This window comes from Neovison vison, chromosome X (genome assembly GCF_020171115.1).
Source record: "Neovison vison isolate M4711 chromosome X, ASM_NN_V1, whole genome shotgun sequence".
In the NCBI taxonomy this organism is placed as follows: Eukaryota; Metazoa; Chordata; class Mammalia; order Carnivora; family Mustelidae; genus Neogale; species Neogale vison.
The window spans coordinates 47,742,621-47,760,232 of NC_058105.1; positions in this window are offsets into that span (position 1 = coordinate 47,742,621).

Consider the following 17,612-nt stretch of genomic DNA (forward strand, 5'->3'; position numbering starts at 1 on the left):
TTCTTATTTCACAGGTTGAGCAACTGTTTTCCAGGAACCTAAGTAATTTATTCAAGGTCCAACCGTTGGGAAGTGATAAACAACATCAAGTTGCTGATCTTCTCAAAGTAGTATTTCTGCTACTTAAAGGTGGTCTCAATATATAGCAATTCCCATTCCTAAGCAAAATAGCTGAATTTGACTGGATCCATCTTTGAGAAGAAGTTGTAAGAGTGGAAGTAAACTATATTTTGGAACTCTCTGATTCAGGATAGCCCTCATTATGTTATTGGAGGGTAGTATAGTGGTTAATAGCATAGGTTTTTTAAATCAGACTGATCTAATTCAGAAATTTGGCTTTGCTACTTATTAGTTCTCTAAACTTGGGAAAGTTGCTTAATCTTTATGCCCCTGAATTTTCTTGTATGTAAAATTGTGGTTTTACATAGTGTTGCTTTGAAGATTAAAGGAGTGCTCATATGTAATAAGCATTTAAGAATTATTGTTATTAATTCTGTATGGCTGTGATGATCCAGGATAAACCAGTGTGGGAATAGAATTGAAATCTTTAACATTTGAATGTCGCTGCAACAGCAGGGAACCAGATACATTTTTTTCCCCTAAGGAGGATAATTAGGAATAGTCTGGAAGGAAAAACTAGATGTAATTTGCTGGGATCCTTCTAGTTCAGAACAACTGTTAACTTTTTTGATGTCATGAGAATCCATTAGATGGACAAAATATGACTCAGACATTTCAGCTCTGGGTTCAGAAAATCCATTTCTCAAGGTTAACCTAACGAACTACTTGAGACAGGGACTTATTTAAAGAATTTTTGATATGGTATGATTTTTGAATTTGATATGAAGAACTTATCCAAGTGAAGAGTGATGACATAGAGGTCAATCTTATTTATTACTATAGATACAAAAAGCCCCAAGTGAAATATTAGTAAACTAAATGTAGTAGTGTATTAAAAAAAAAGAAAGCATTGTTATTAGTAGACTTAACTATGGGAAGGGAAGAATGGTTCAACGTTGCAATATCTATAAATGTAATTCACAATATTAACATAGTAAAGGAGAGAAAACATGATAATTGCAATAGGTGTTTAAAAAAAAGCCTTAGATCAAATTCAATACTCATTCTACATTAAAAAAAAATAACATGATGGAAAGAAATTTCCTTAACTTTCAAATAGGGTGTCTACTAAAAATATATAGCACATATGATTCTTAATGATCAAATATTAGACACATTCTCATTAAAGTCAGGAAGAACCCAGAGATGCTTGCTTTCACCTCTACTAATCAATACTACTCTGGAGAACTTAGCCAATACAATTTGGAGAAAAAAGAGAAGGAAGAGGTGGGGGAGAGGAGAAAAGAAAGATAATTAGGAAGTATTAATAATAGAAAGAATGGAAAGGTCAGTCATTAATTGCTGATAATAAGATCACATATTTAGAAAAATCCATGAGAATCAACGGGCAAACTATAAGAGTTTAGCACAGTGGCTAGATATAATATTGATATACAAATGTCACTATCTTTCCAGTAAAAACCAATTAGAAAATGTCATAAAGTGTCTAATGCACATTAGCAATGAGACTAAAATAACACAGAGTAACCTAGTAAAATATGGAATAATTCTATATAGTAATACTTATTAAAATTTTTAAATTACATAATAACATATAAATAAATGGGGAAGAATTGGAAGGTGCAGAATTTTAAAGATGTAAATATTCTCCAAATTAATGCAGAATTTCAAAAGGATATTAGAAAAAACTTGAATGAAATTCTTTTGGAAAAGAAAATGAGTAATGACTCTACCTCCCTACTTGATATTAAAATACTGTATAAATTTATAATAATCAAAACAATGTGGATGTAGTTTAAGAATGCAATAACAGGGGCGCCTGTGTGGCCCAGTGGGTTAAGCCTCTGCCTTCGGCTCAGGTCGTGATCTCAGGGTCCTGGGATCGAGCCCCAAGTCGGGCTCTCTGCTCAGCGGGGAGCCTGCTTCCCCCTCTCTCTCTCTGCCTGCTTCTCTACCTACTTGTGATCTCTCTCTCTCTGTCAAATAAATAAATAAAATCTTTTAAAAAAAAAGAATGCAATAACAGACTAATAGAATTCCAAAATAGCCTGTATTTTAAAATTGGAATTTAGCATGTGATAAAATGTGACATTTAAAATAAGGGGAACATGATGGACTCTTTAGTGAAAGATTTTTTGGGACAAAAGTAATAATTTTTTAAAAAAATATTTTATTTATTTATTTGACAGAGAGAGAAATCACAAGCAGACAGAGAGGCAGGCAGAGAGGGGGGAAGCAGGCTCCCTGCTGAGCAGAGAGCCTGGTGCAGGGCTCCATCCCAGGACCCTGAGGTCATGAACTGAGCCAAAGGCAGAGGCTTAACCCACTGAGCCACCCAGGTGTTCCCAAAACAAAGCTTTTATGAGCAAAATACTAAAGTTAACCTAAAAACCACAGTGGAAACGGACAAATTTAAAAACATAAAATAAATTAAAAATGAAAAACTAAAAACAAAACAAAAACCTCTGAACATCTCAACAACAACAAAACAATAATAATAAAATCTCACTGAAATCTAGGTCTCAAACTCATGGCTCATACATTAAAAGTACTTTCCTGCACAGAATTTCAAGTAATTTTTTGGAATGTTACTTTAAATACTTTTTGTAGAATGTTAATACTTCTAGGCGGTCATTGTTGCTTTGTTCCTTAATGTCTTATACTTGGTAAGCATCATACAATTACACTACCTTCCTGGCTTTGTAATTGTTTCAGTTTGTGACCTGTGAAACAAAATGAAAAGAAAAAGAAAAAGAAAACACTGGAGAAAAAAAAAAGACTGGAAAAAAAAATTTACAACATATGTAAAAGACAACTGATTAATACTCATAATATACCAACTGGTATACAAATCAGTAAGAAAACAAATCGTTAGGAAATGAACAAGGTTATGAATAGGCAATTCACTGAAGAGATACTAATGGCCAAAAAGCATATGAAGAGATATTCTTCGGTAATGAGGATAATGAAAAATGGAACAAAAATCATTTTCTTTGCTCATTATGTTGGCAAAAAATTAAAAAGATTGATAATGTATAGTGTGATTAGGGTGTGGAAAACTGATACTCTCACACACTATTGGTGGGATCCATATGGCCATTCTGTTAGATAATTTAGCACTTACATATCAAACTTTAAAATGCAAATATACTTTGATGCAGCAAATTCACTTATAAAAATGCTTGCGGGGCACCTGGGTGGCTCAGTGCCTTAAGCCTCTGCCTTCGGCTCAGGTCATGATCTCAGGGTCCTGGGATCAAGTCCCACATCGGGCTCTCTGCTCGGCAAGGAGCCTGCTTCCTCGTCTCTGTCTCTCTGCCTGTCCCTCTGCCTACTTACGATCTTTCTCTGTCAAATAAATAAAAATCTTAAAAAATAAAAAAAAAATGCTTGCACATCTGTACAAGGAGACTTATACAAGGATGTTTATAGTTTTAAAGGACTGTAAACTATCTAATGGTCCATCTGTAGTGGAAAGATTAAATAAATTATGGTACCTCCTTGCTATGAACTACTATTGTGCAGCTGTACACAAAATGGAACAGACCTATCTGTACTGACATAGAGGGATCACCAAGGCATATTTTAAGATGAAAGAAATAAGTAGCATAAAAATGTATATAGTATGGTCCAATTTTTGTGAAAAAAATATCCAAAATTCTATGTAGAATGGAGAGTGCTGGTGAAAACAGGCTTTTATTTTTACTTTATATACTTCTGTATCGTTAACATTTTGAAAATTTTTATTGAGACATAGTTTGTGGACATTTCATGATGAGAATGCATTCTGTTTTTGGGTTACCTGAGTAATTAAAAATATTTTCAAAAAGAGTAAAGTTAAAGAATGTATTTGAAAGCTTTTCATATTCCTTTCCATTGGGAGATGAGAAAGTACAGATGGAAGATTCGGGAAGTAGAGGAAGTGAAAGTAAGACAAAGTGAGATCACTCTAATTCTACTTTGGCACCATATATTTTTTAAAAGTCAATGGTACTTCAATTCAGTAGTTTGTTTAGGATCATTTATCAGCCAGAGTTCAATCAGGAGTGCAGTTCTATAGTATAAGAAACTAATGTAATAATTAGAACTAAAAAAAAATTAAAAGGAATTAAACTGCTTACAATTGTGGGAGGAACATATTGCCAGACAGAAATAAAGGTTCAAAAAGAATAGTTCAAAGATCACTGTAAAGGCCACTAATCAGTTCCATTGCATGTGCAAGAGTTGGAAATTGGAGGGAAATCTGAAAGGTAGGTGTGTCAGGCTGTGAGAGTTGGGCTGTGAAGGGGGATGATGCAGAAGACTGTGGAAGGTTGTTGGTTATGTTTGGTTATACTGTCTCGGTGAGGTTGCAGTGAAGCATCTGGTGGTGAGCCTTGTATAGGGAAGAAAAACTCGAGATGGAGCAGGAAAACATGAGGACAAATTGGAACCTACTTATACCTCTGTTTCTTACTGCTTCTAACCAAAGATGACATTTTTAGTGTAATGGCTATTGCTTTACTTCTGTCTCTGAAATCTCTCACAATCTCCCTTTTGCCCACTCTAAGAAAACACTATCCAAGGAAAAGGATTCTAGGAAATATATCCAAGTTGACAAGAGAACAAAATACCATAGACTTTATTCAATAATCACTAAAAGATAATAGGGGCATTACATCAACTGAAAGAAGGATTGTGTATTCATACTTGTGTTGGATCAGAAAGATGTCTCTATTTTGTAGCCCTCTTTGAATTGGTCCATGCTGTAAAGCCCTTTTGGTTTTGCTTTGTGAATATATGGGCTGCAGGGTTGTTTCCAGAGGTCCAAGTTTAGCAGGAAGTGATCCGTATTAATAATTCACTCATGTCATTCAGTCAGTGAATATTTATCAGATACCTAATATGCAGTTGGTGCTGTCCTGGTATTGGGGATATAGAGTGAGCAAAACTAGATATGGTCTGCCTCTGTATAGTTCCCATCCATGTGGTCGAATCACAAACATGTGGGTGTACAAGTGCAAGATATAAAAATTATAAGTTTGGTAAATGTTATTATGAATGAGTGTATTATGGCGGGATAAAGAGGAGATTTAACTGGTCAAGGAAGATTTGAGCTACAATTGAATGACAAGTAAGAGTTAAATAGGTGATAGACAATGCTGGTGGTCACAGTGGGGAATAAAGTTCAGAGTGTATGTAATTTTCTATGCAAGAGAAGGCATGGATATTCACTGAACAGAAGCTGAGAATGAAGAGAAACTGGGAGATTTTTTCGTTTTTGTTTTCTTTTTTTTTTTTTTTAAGTTGGCTCCATGCCCAGCATGGAACCCAATGTGGGGCTTGAACTCATGACTCTGAGATCAAAAACTGAGCCGAAATCAAGAATAGAGACACTTAACTGACTGAGCCACCCAGGTACCCCCTGAGGAGAAAGTGGAAGATTTTGATGGCCAATGACTGCAGTTCTGTGGGAAGTGGTACTCAATGGGTTTCTAGGCTTCTCATTCACTTGGCAGATAGTTTAGTTGGATTTTCAACAGCTTTTTGGAACAGGAATAAACTGGAGGTTAGAGACTCCGACCTACAGTTCCATGGGAACTTAGAATTTCTCCCTCTCCGTAATTGGGGTTGAAATGTAGGTCAAACCCCAATCATTTCTACAATTTCAAGCAGACCAAGCAGTTTCAGTGGGTGTCATGTAGCTGCCTCCTTGGTGGAACACATTCAAAGTGTATGTTAGCAAAGCTTCTTTTTAAATATTAACTTGAGGAGGTGTTAGGTTGCAGGTAGAGCAGAGTCCCCAGCTGCATCCTTAACTTGACACACAAATCTACAGGTCCTTGACTCTGTGTGGGTGAGAGGGGGTCAGAGAAATCATGGGCTCTACGTAAGATCCTTTAAACCCTCAGTCTCTGATGGGGAGTCTGGATGAGGTATAGATTGGGATCCATGGTGCAAGGACAGGAGTGGAGTTGCCAAAACCAAAAATATGAACAGAGCTAAAAATTGTGCACAAAAGTCAAGTTTCCAGAGCTAAGAGGGGAATAGTCTGGAGGGTCACCAAATGCTCATAGCCAGGTATGCAGTTCTGTGCATAGATACAGGGACCTCGGGCCTATGTGGTGATAGTATCAGAAATAGAGGCTAAGGATAGTAGTAGTGATGGTGGTGGGAGTGTCTGTGACACTTGTCTAGAAAGACAGATGTTGTCTGCTAGGTGTTTTTTCTTCACTGATGGGAATATCAGGTGTTTATGGAATATCCACTTAGAAATATCTTTGCAACTCCATGTGTGTCTGCAAACCCTTTGTTAGTTGTTGGTGTATGAAGAGATAAGGAACTTGAACTAGACTGCAATCAACTATCTTACTGTGCATACTTTTATTTAGTCCAACTGATTTTTTTTTAATAGAAAGACTTTCTCAAGGAAGGAGGTGGTATGTTTATATGTGTGCTTCTGGACAAGCTCCTTATCTTATAGCTGACTAGCATTTTGAATCACTCCAGCAATAACTCTGGGCTAGAGCAAACTCTAGGAGTCATCAATATATTTGCAGTATTTGAAAGTATGGAGTAGATAAGACTTCCCAGGGAGCATACAAAAAATGTGAATACAGCCAACAACAAGACCCAGAAGGATATTAATATTTTTTATTGTTCATTTATTGAACATATACTGTGCTAAGCACTCTACATGCATTTCTTCATTCAATCTTTATGAGAACCCCAGAAAGTAAGGTAAGTATGATAATTCCTATTAAATATAGGAGTAAACTAAGGTTTATGGTTACTAATATTCTGTACCCAATGTCAATGTATGTGGGTTTCTCCACACCACCAAGCAATTCTGTGACACCAGCTGGGTTTCCTACAAATCAGCTCAGTTCTGACCCTATCTACCTGGAGATAGCATCAGATCAGGTTAAGAGCCCAGTCCCACAAGACTTCCCCCTTACCACATTCAGATCCCAATTGAAAGTCCAGGTTGTCACCTGTGCTTCTAAACCACTGACTATAGATTGGAGACTACAATGGCCAAGGGCTCTCCTTGGGCTTGATTAATTTGCTAGGGCTTCTCATAGAACACAGAGAAACATTTTACTTACTAGATTATTACCAATTTATTATAAAAGTCTATAACTCAGGGATAGCCAGGTAGAAGGTATGGGGAAGGGGCATGGAGCTTCCATACCTTCTCCCAGCCCACCACTCTTTTAGTACTTTCATATGTCCATCAACCCAGAACTTTGAACCTGTCCTTTTGGTTTTTTATGGAGGTTTGATTACATAGGCATGATTGATGAAACCACTGGCCATTGGTGATTGACAACCTCATCCCCACCCCTCCCCAAAGGTCAGAGGAGTGTGACTGAAATTTACACCTCTAATCACATGGTTGGTTCTCCTGGCAACCAGCCCCCTTCCTTAGGTATGGTCCAAAAGTCACCTTGTTAATGTAGCAAATGACACCTTTATTGGTCTTATCACTTAGGAAATTCCAAGGATTTTAGGAGCTCTGTATCAGAAAAAGAACAAATACCAATTCTGTATTTCTTTTTTTTTAAGATTTTTTAAATTTATTTGTTTGACAGATAGAGATCACAGGTAGGCAGAGAGAGAGAGAGAGAGAGAGAGAGAGAGAGAGAGAGAGAAGCAGGTTCCCTGCTGAGCAGAGAGCCCAATGTGGGGCTCGATCCCAGAACCCTGGGACCATGACCTGAGCCGAAGGCAGAGGCTTTAACCCACTGAGCCACCCAGGTGCCCCCAATTCTGTATTTCTTATTTTAAATCACAGTTTCACAATTACAGAGTCAGGAAGTGGCAGGACTGGGAATCTAACCCACGCTCTCTGATTCTAGAACCTACATAAGCCCCCATGTTGCATCACCACTTCCTCATATCAGGGATATCATATGATAGTTGTCTTTCTCCGCTTGACTTATTTCGCTGAGCATGATACGCTCTAGTTCCATCCATGTTGTCGCAAATGGCAAGATCTCATTTCTTTTGATGGCTGCATAGTATTCCATTGTGTATATACTCCTAATTGCTAGAAACTACCAGGAAGCTGGCTGGAATGAGAGACCTCCCCAGAGCCTTTTATTAGCAGCAGTTTATGAGAGGGAAGGTGTTTGGGGGTAGAATCAGATGGAGGTCCAAAATGGTTCCCCGGATCAGGGTCTGAAAACAACAAAAAGGGAATTGAAATGGGCTCATAGGAGTTAGTGTCTGGGCATCCACCAGTTCCTAATACCTGAAGTGGGCTATTTAGTTTGTTTGATGAGGTGGGTTTGTTGCACAAATTCTCTTGATTTGTTATTATGTCTTATGTGACTGAATAAGGATACCTCATTTAGAATGGAGCTGGTAGGCCAGAAGGGAAAACTCTCATGCTTTACTGAGACAGGGAAACTAAAGGGACACCATGAAATACTCCTTTCTTTGCTCCTTTTCCTGTTTCTGCTGCTAGTACCTACATGCATGCCTTAAGCACACATTATAGGACAGATGATGTATGTCCTCCTTACAGAAGTGAAGGACTTAATGATCTCTTTGGAGTCTCCCAGCACAATAGATGATATCTAAGGAGTCACCAGGTGGTGTCATCATTTTCCAAGATCACTGACTCAGCAAGACCCCTGGCCCAAGGACATAAGTGACTTATGGAGAAACTCATCTTTGTTTCTGGGTTACTGAGAAGAAGTGTGCACTGACTATCATTAATAAAAACCACAGGGCCCAAGCAAAGAAGCAAACTCCCTCTTCTTTCCTGAGTCTCCTAGATGCTCTGTCCACATCTATACTCTCTATGTCTTCAATTGCAATTCCTCTGTTATTCCTGAATAAACCCATTTTGCTGGTAAAATAGCCAGCTGATTTACTTTTAAGCTTGGCATTATGATGCATGGTGCCTGGCAGAGTGCCCTGCCTTAAAGGGCCAGAAGTGGAACAGATGGTTATTAGATGCTGGAAATATTTTGGTCATGTCAGACTGGCTTGGTTAGAATGTTGCAAGATCATCCACTTGTGGTAGGACTGGGAAGAGAGTTTCTAAGACCTGGGAAGAGCTGAGAACCTGAGCTAGGAGAGACCTGAGCTTTCTCCAGCTTCAGAGTATCTTTGTTCTGTAAATGGACTGAGAAAGATTTGGGCCCTATGAAATAGGAATAAGTGGGCAGGCTCATTAGGTGTTTGAGCTTCTGAAAGAGAATAAACTGCACCTTTCTGCTATCTCAGCAGGCAAGAGGGAATGAGATGAGGAAAAAGCTGTCATAGAAGCCACATGCTTGGGGCGCCTGGGTGGTTCAGTGGGTTAAAGCCTCTGCCTTTGCTCAGGTCATGATCTCAGGGTCCTGGGATCAAGCCCAGCATCAGGATCTCTGCTCAGCAAGGAGCCTGCTTCCTCCTGTCTCTCTGCCTGCCTCTCTGCCTACTTGTGATCTCTGTCTGTCAAATAAATAAATAAAATATTAAAAAAAAGAAGCCACATGCCTTCCTGTGAGCCTAGAACAATAGGCAGCAAACCTGACTTTCTTCAAAGAGAAGAAACTGCCTTAATTTGCAACTAGTGACTGGTTCAGACAAAGTGAATAAAACTCATCTCGACTTTATTTACTTCATACTTGTAAAACTACATGATACTGTATTATAGAGTGATATTCTCTCATTACTCTTCACATGCTGTACCCCACTAGATACTTTATTGTTATAGCATTATGCCTAGAATAGTGCCTAGCACATTGTAGGTCTTCAATAAGTATCTGTTGAATGAATGAAGAAACAGAGAAATGGATCTTAGAGGAAGGAGGTCATAGAGATACTTATGAGAAATAAAGAACAGTTAGAAACACAGAATTGCACTAAACTATTTTGTCTCAAATCCCATCTCTGCCACTTATTCGCTATGTGATCTTGGGCAAGTTGTTTAACTTGTGCCTTAAATTCCTAATCTGGAAACTGGGGGAAAATTAGTATCTATTTCATGGGTTTTTTTGTAAGATTGAATCAGCTTGTAGGTGTAAAACACTTAGAATAGTGTGCCCAACACATAATAAAAGCAATATAAATATTTGCTGTAATAACTATTATTATTTTGAAAAGGTTACTACAGGGAATACTGAGTACATGGAAGGAGACAGGTTAACATTCTCCAAGTAGTTGCTATATTGCAGGAAATATGTTCCATGAATTACTTGTACTATTTTTTTGATTCTTCACTATAACTTTGTGAGCTCAGTAGCATTATTATCATGTTAAAGATGAGGACACTGCATCCCAAGTCAGGCAAAGCTGAAACTGAAACTTGGTACTGTGTCCAAAATCTTCCCACTTTAGAGTACTAACTACAAGCTCCAGATCATAAGAAAGGGCTACATCTGTTTTTATTTATAATTTTATTGTCAGCTGCTAGCAAATAGTGGGTACTCAAAAATGGTTCATGGATTTGAATGAATGTTAGAGAAATAAATTCTTTGAAGAGCAGCAGAAAGGGAAATTCTAACTAAAAACTGGGGAAGAAACTAGGAAAGCTGTGGAGGCTGCTGGTCAGAAGTAGGACCAGAGCAGACCAGAGTGGGCAATCAGAACCTTTCCACACTGTAATTAATACAGCTCTTGGCTGTTACAGTGCCCATAGGGAGCCACTTTGAGTTCTTGATCTGTGGCTAGAGATTACAATTATTTTTTAAAATTAAAAAGAAAAATATAAATATACAAAATACATTGTAATTGTAAAAATACACACAAGAAGATTCAAGGGAAATGGCAGAGTAGGAGGATCCTATGCTCACCTCATCCCACAGACACAACTATATAACACATCAGTGTAAATAACCCAAGAAAACAACCCAAAGACTGGCAGAACAAACTCCATAACTAAAGGTAGATAAGAGGCCACATAGAAGAAGTTATGAAGGGTGGAGATACAGTTTGGGAGAAAAATGGACTGTACCCAACTGAGATCAGGAGGGAGCTGGGGGTGTGGTGAAGGTCAAGAAATAGACTATCACATAGGCAGCCTTCTCAGGGAAGACAAATCCCCATAATATTTGGCCTTGAAAGAAAGAGGGGCCAAATTTTGTGAGTTATTACAAGCACCTTGATTTAAAGCCTGGAATTTAAAAAAAATCACCAGGCTCAGCTCCTGGAGAGCCAAGAGAGTATTAGGAAGCTGAGTCTTCACCCTTAAAAAGAGATCATGACAAACACTGCAAATGCAGCATAGACGCAGCAGATTGAAAATGCCTAGGGCACACTGGAGGGAGAGTTATTTGCTCACCTCAGAGCAGGGCCCAGAGAGGCAAGAATCACAGGGAAATGCCACCAGGAACAAAGGAGCTGGCAGGTGCCATTTCCCTCCCAGAATCCCCAGCATAAATACATGGTCACCTGTGGGAACCAACCGGGACAGTTCTGACACTTGCTACCTAACTTGTTTGCACCAAGTCCTGCCCCACATACTTCAGTGGATCCACACTTTCTAGTCATGCTTGCCTTAGTCTCAGCACTGCAGGTCCCCTCCTCCAGGAGACTGGCATGTACTCTGCCTACACCTTGTCTCCCAACCCAAGGCCTCAATTCTGGCAGTGGGGGTGGGGTGTCAGGTCTCATTTTGCAAGCAGAACAGGGCACACATTATTAAAATGAGCCCCACCTGGCCAGGGACCAAACACTGTCCACAAGAGACAAGAGCCTCTCCAGGTATCTGGATTGAAGGAAAAAGTGGCCAGGACACAACAGCAAAACACATATAACACATATAGGAGACACTCCCTGAAGCACCAAGTCCTGGAGAATAAGGGACACTGCACTGCTGGGCACTACAGGACCTCTCCTTCGTAAGGCCATTACCTTCAAGAGCCAGAGAGGTAGCTAACTTTCCTAATACACAGAAACAGACACAGAGAGTTAAGCAAAATGAGGAGACTAAGAAATATATCCCAAATAAAAAAAAAGAGGATAAAATCACAGCAAGAGAACTAAGTAAATCAGAGAGATAAGTAATATGTCTGATAGAAAATTTAAAATAATGATCATAAAGATGCTTACTGGACTGGATAAAAAAGTGGAAGACAGTAGTGAGACCCTAACCACAGAGAATAAAAGAACCAATTAGATATGAAGAACATAATATTAAAATTAAAAATTCACTAGATGGAATAAATAGTAGGCTAGAAGGATCAGACGACCAACTCAATGACCTGAAGGACAGAATAATGGAAAGTAATCAAACTTAGTAGGTGAGAGGGAAAAAATTATGCAAAATGAGAATAAACCTTGGGAATTCAGGGACTCCATCAAGTGTAATAACATTCACATTATAGGGATCCCAGAAGAAGAAGAGAGAAAAGGGGGCAGGAAATTTATTAAATAAATAATAGCTGAAAACATTACTAATCTTGGGAAGGAAACAGATATCCATATCCAGGAGGCACAGATATCCCCCAACAAAATCAACCCAAGGAGAGCCACACCAAGACACACACTAATTAAAATCTCAAAAAGTGGAGATAAAGAAAAACATTTTAAAAGCATCAAGAGAAAAGAAGACAGTTACATACAAGGGAAATCCCATAAGGCCGTCAGGGGATATTTTAGCAGAAACTTTGCAGGCCAAAAGATAGTGGCATGATATATTCAAAGTGCTGAAAGGTAAAAATTTGCAGCCAAAAGTACTCTATCCAGCAAGGCTATCGTTCAGAATAGAAGGAGAGATAAAAAGTTTCTCAGATTAAAAAAAAAAAATCAACAAAAACTAAAGGAGTTCATGACCAGTAACCCTACAAACAATACTACAGAGGACTCTGAGTGGAAAGGAAAGAACACAAGTGAGAGTATGAAAAGTAAGAAACACAAAAGCAATAAAAATAAGTATTTCTATAAAAATCAGTCAAGGGATTCACAAAATAAAATGATGTAAAATATGGCATCATTTACCTAAAACTTCTGTGGGAGGGAGAGGAACAAAGAATAGGTTCAAACTTATTTGACCATCAGGTTAATATAAACTGCTATATGCAGAAGATGTTAGGTACAAAACTAATGGTAACCACAAATCAAAAACCAGTAATAGATGCAAAAATAAAAAGAGTGGAATCCAGGTATATCACTGAAGAAAGCCAACAAACAATAAAAGAGAGCAAGAGAAGAAAGGATTAGAGAAACACTACAAAAGCAACCACAAAACAAGTAACAAAATGTCAATAAATTCATATCAGTCAATAATTGCTTTGACTGTAAATGGACTAAAAGTGAAAGAGTGGATGAAAAAATAAGAAAAAATAAGACTCATCTATATGCTGACTGCAAGAGATTCATTTTATTTTTATTTTTTTTTTAATTTTTTTTAAGATTTTATTTATTTATTTGACAGAGATCACAAGTAGGCAGAGAGGCAGGCAGAGAGGAGGAAGCAGGCTCCCCGCAGAGCAGAGAACCCGATGTGGGGCTCGATCCCAGGACCCTGAGATCATGACCTGAGCCGAAGGCAGTGGCTTAACCCACTGAGCCACCCAGGCACCCCAAGAGATTCATTTTAAACCGAAAAACATATGCAGATTCAAAGTGGGGACATAGAGACAATTATCATGCAAATAGATATCAAAGAATGCTGGGGTAGCAATACTTATGTTGGTCAAAATAGTCTTTAAAGCAAAGACTGTAATAAGAGATAAGAAAGACACTATATATAATTATAAAGGGGACAATCAAATAAGAATTATAACAATTGTAAATATTTATGCACCCAAAAAGGGAGCACCCAAATAGATGAAAAATTTAATAACAAATATAAAGGTACTAATCAATAATAATACAATAATACTAGGGGACTTTATCACACCATTAGGTCAATGGGCAGATCATCCAAACAGAAAATCAATAAGAAACAGAGGCTTTGAATGTCACACTGGACTAGTTCGATTTAATAGATATATATAGAGCATTCCATCCTAAAACAATAGAATACACATTGTCTTCAAATGCACATGGAACATTCTCCAGAAAAGATGACATATTAGGCCACAAAATAAGTCTCAACTAATTGAAAGAGAACAAAGTCATAGAGTGCATCTTTTCTGACTACAATGTTATTAAACTAGAAATCAATCACAAGAAAACATCTGGAAAGACCAAAAATACATGGAGGCTAAATAAAATGCTATTAAACAATGAATGAATCAACTAAGAAATTTTTAAAAATTACATGGAAACAAACGAAAATGTAAACACAACAGTCCAAAACTTTTGGGATACAGCAAAAGTGGTTCTGAGAGGGAAGTTTATGGCAATACAGACTTACCTCAAAGGGGAAGAAAAATCTCAAATGGACAACCTAACCTTACACCTAAAGGAACTAGAAAAAGTAGGACAAACAAAACCCAAAACCAGCAGAAGGAAGGCAATAATATAGAATAGAGCAAAAATACATGATATAATAGAAACTAAAAAAAAATTTAAAAAGATTAAAAAAAATAAAAGATAGAACAGATCAATGAAACCAAGAGCTGGTTCTTTGAAGAGATACAACAAAATTGATAAACCTCTAACCAGATTCACTTAGAAAAAAAAAGAGGAGTTAAATAAACAAAATCATTAATGCAAGAGGAGAAATAACAAATAACAACCAATACCGAAGAAATAAAAAGGATTCTAAGAGAATATTATGAAAAATTATATGCCAACAAATTGAACAACCTAGAAGAAATGGATAAATTCCTGGAAAAATACAAATTACTGAAACCGAAGCAGGAAGAAATAGAAAATTTGAACAGACTGATTACCAGTAATGAAATGAAATCAGTAATTAAAACACTCTCAACAAAGAAAAGTCAAGAACCATAGGCTTCACAGGTCAATTGTACCAAACATTTAAAGAAGAGTTAATACTCTTCTCAAACTATTGCAAAAAATAGAAAAGGAAAGAAAACTTCCAAATTCGTTCTAGGAGACCAGTATCACCCTGACACCAAAACCAAATAAAGACACCACAAAAAAGAGAACTACACACCAATATCTCTGATGAACATAAATGCAAAAATCTGCAACAAAATACTAGCAAACTGAATTCAATAATACATTAAAAATCATTCTCCACAATCAAGTTGGATTTTTTTCTGGGTTGCCACGGTGGTATTATATTTACAAGTCAATCAACGTGATATAGCATGGAGCCTGCTTCTCCCTTTTGCTCTGCCAATGGAAGCAAGAATATGAAATGGGAAAAAGAAAGTCTCTTTAGCAAATGATTTTGGGAAAACTGGACAAGCTGTGTGAAAAGAATGAAACTGGACCACTTTCTTATACCATACACAAAAATAAACTCAAAATGGATTGAAGACCTTAATGTGAGACCTGGAACTATAAAAATCCTAGAAGAGAGCACAAGCAGTAATTTTTCTGATATTGGCCATAACTATATTTTTTCTAGATATGTCTCCTGAGACAAGGGAAATAAAGGCAAAATTAAACTACGGGGACTACATCAAGATAAAAACCTCTTCACAGTAAATGAAACAATTAAGAAAACCAGAAGACAACCAGTGGAATGGGAGAAGATATTTGCAAATGACATATCCGATAAAGGGTTAGTATCCACAGTGTATTAAGAACTGATATAACTCAACCCCCAAAGAAGAGCTAATCCAAGTAAAAAATGGGCAGAAGATATGAACAGGTTTTTTTCTCTAAGGAAGACATGCAGATGGCCAACAGATACATGAAAAGATGCTCAACATCACTCATCATCAGGGAAGTGCAAATCAAAACTATAATGAGGTATCACCTCATACCTGTCAGAATGGCTAAAATCAAAAACACAAGAAATGACAATTGTTAGCGAGGATGTGGAGAAAAAAGAATGCTTGTGTACTGGTGGTGGGAATGCAAACTGATGCAGCCACTGTGGAAAACAGTATGGAGGTTCCTCAAAAAGTTAAAGAACTATCCTAGGATCCAGGAATTGCACCACTAGGTATTTACTCCCATAATACAAAAACACTAATTCATAGGGATATATGTAGCCATATGTTTATTGCACTATTATTCACAATATCCAAATACTGAAAACAGCCCAAGTGTCTACCAATTGATGAATGGATAAAGAAGTGATGTATATATACAACAGAATATTTTTAGCTCTAAAAAATGATATCTTGTCATTTGCAACATATGGATGGAGCTAGAGAGTTTAATGCTAACTGAAATAAGTCAGAGAAAGAAATATACCCTATGATTTCACTCATGTGGAATTTAAGAAACAAAGCAAATGAACAAGGGGGAAAAAAGAGAGATACAAACCAAGAAACAGACTCTTTTTTTTTTTTTTTTGAAACAGACTCTTAATTACGGAAAACCAACTGATGGTTACCTGAGGGGAGGTGGGTGAAATAGGTGATAGGGATTAAGGAGTATACGTACCATGATGAACATCCAGTAATGTACAGAACTGTTGAATCACTGTATTGTATACCTGAAACTACTATAACACTGTATGTTAAGTATACTAGAAGTAAAATAAGAAAAAAACTCACACAGTAAAGACAAAGTGAAAATTCTTTGACCATCCTTTAACCATTAGTTTGATGTGCATCCTCTTGGAAATTTTTCTATGACTTCCATTACATATGCAGAAACATTAAATAAGTTTGGTTTTATGGGGTTTTTCCACATAAATAATATCCTACTGTATGCATTGCTGGAGAACTTGCTTCTTTTTCATTCAACAACTTGTTAACATTGTTTTTCTGTGTTAGTCTAGAGAGATCTATCTCATTTTAAAGGGTTGCTCAGTATTCTATGTTGTTCGGATAAAACATAGTTGATACAAATGCTTCTCTTTGTCTTTCCTTATTTTCCTTTTTTTTTTCTTTTTCTTTCTTTGTCTGTCTTCTTCTCTCTTTTACTCCTTCCTTCCTCCCTACCTTCCTTCCTTTCTCTCTTTTTCTTTCTTCTTCCCTCCCTCCCTTCTTTCTTTCTTTCCTTCCTTCCTTTCTTTCTTTCTCTCCCTATCTCTCTCTTTCTCTCTCCCTTTATTCTCTCCCTCCTTTGCTCTCCCCCACCCCTCTTTTCTTTCATTATAAGCAGTTCTAAACTGAACAAACTTGCAAATTTCTGTTTCTGCTCATGTGCAAGATTTTCTCTGAATAGAGATTTGAAAGTGGAATTTTTTAGCTGAAGAATATTTTCATTTCAGATTTAGTAGATAACTGCCAAGTTACATAATTAGAGTTAATACAAAGAGATACAAAAAATTGGTGCTCTCTGAACTCATTGGTCTCTCTACTATTGAATTTTTTTTTCCTTTTTCTGTATTGTTTTTCCTTAGCTTCTCTCTGAAGTCACTTTTCAAAATTTAACCCTATCTCAGCAAAGGTAGGAAGAAAAATTGCTCAGCTTACACCAATCTCCGGGAAATTGAAGGCACAAGAGGTGGCCCTAGGGACTGTATGATAACTGCACAGTCCTGACTGCCTGGGCTCTGCTTGGGAGAGGGTTTGTGAGACCTAACAATGGGATTTGTTTGGGGAGAGTCAAATGTCTGCAGTATTTGT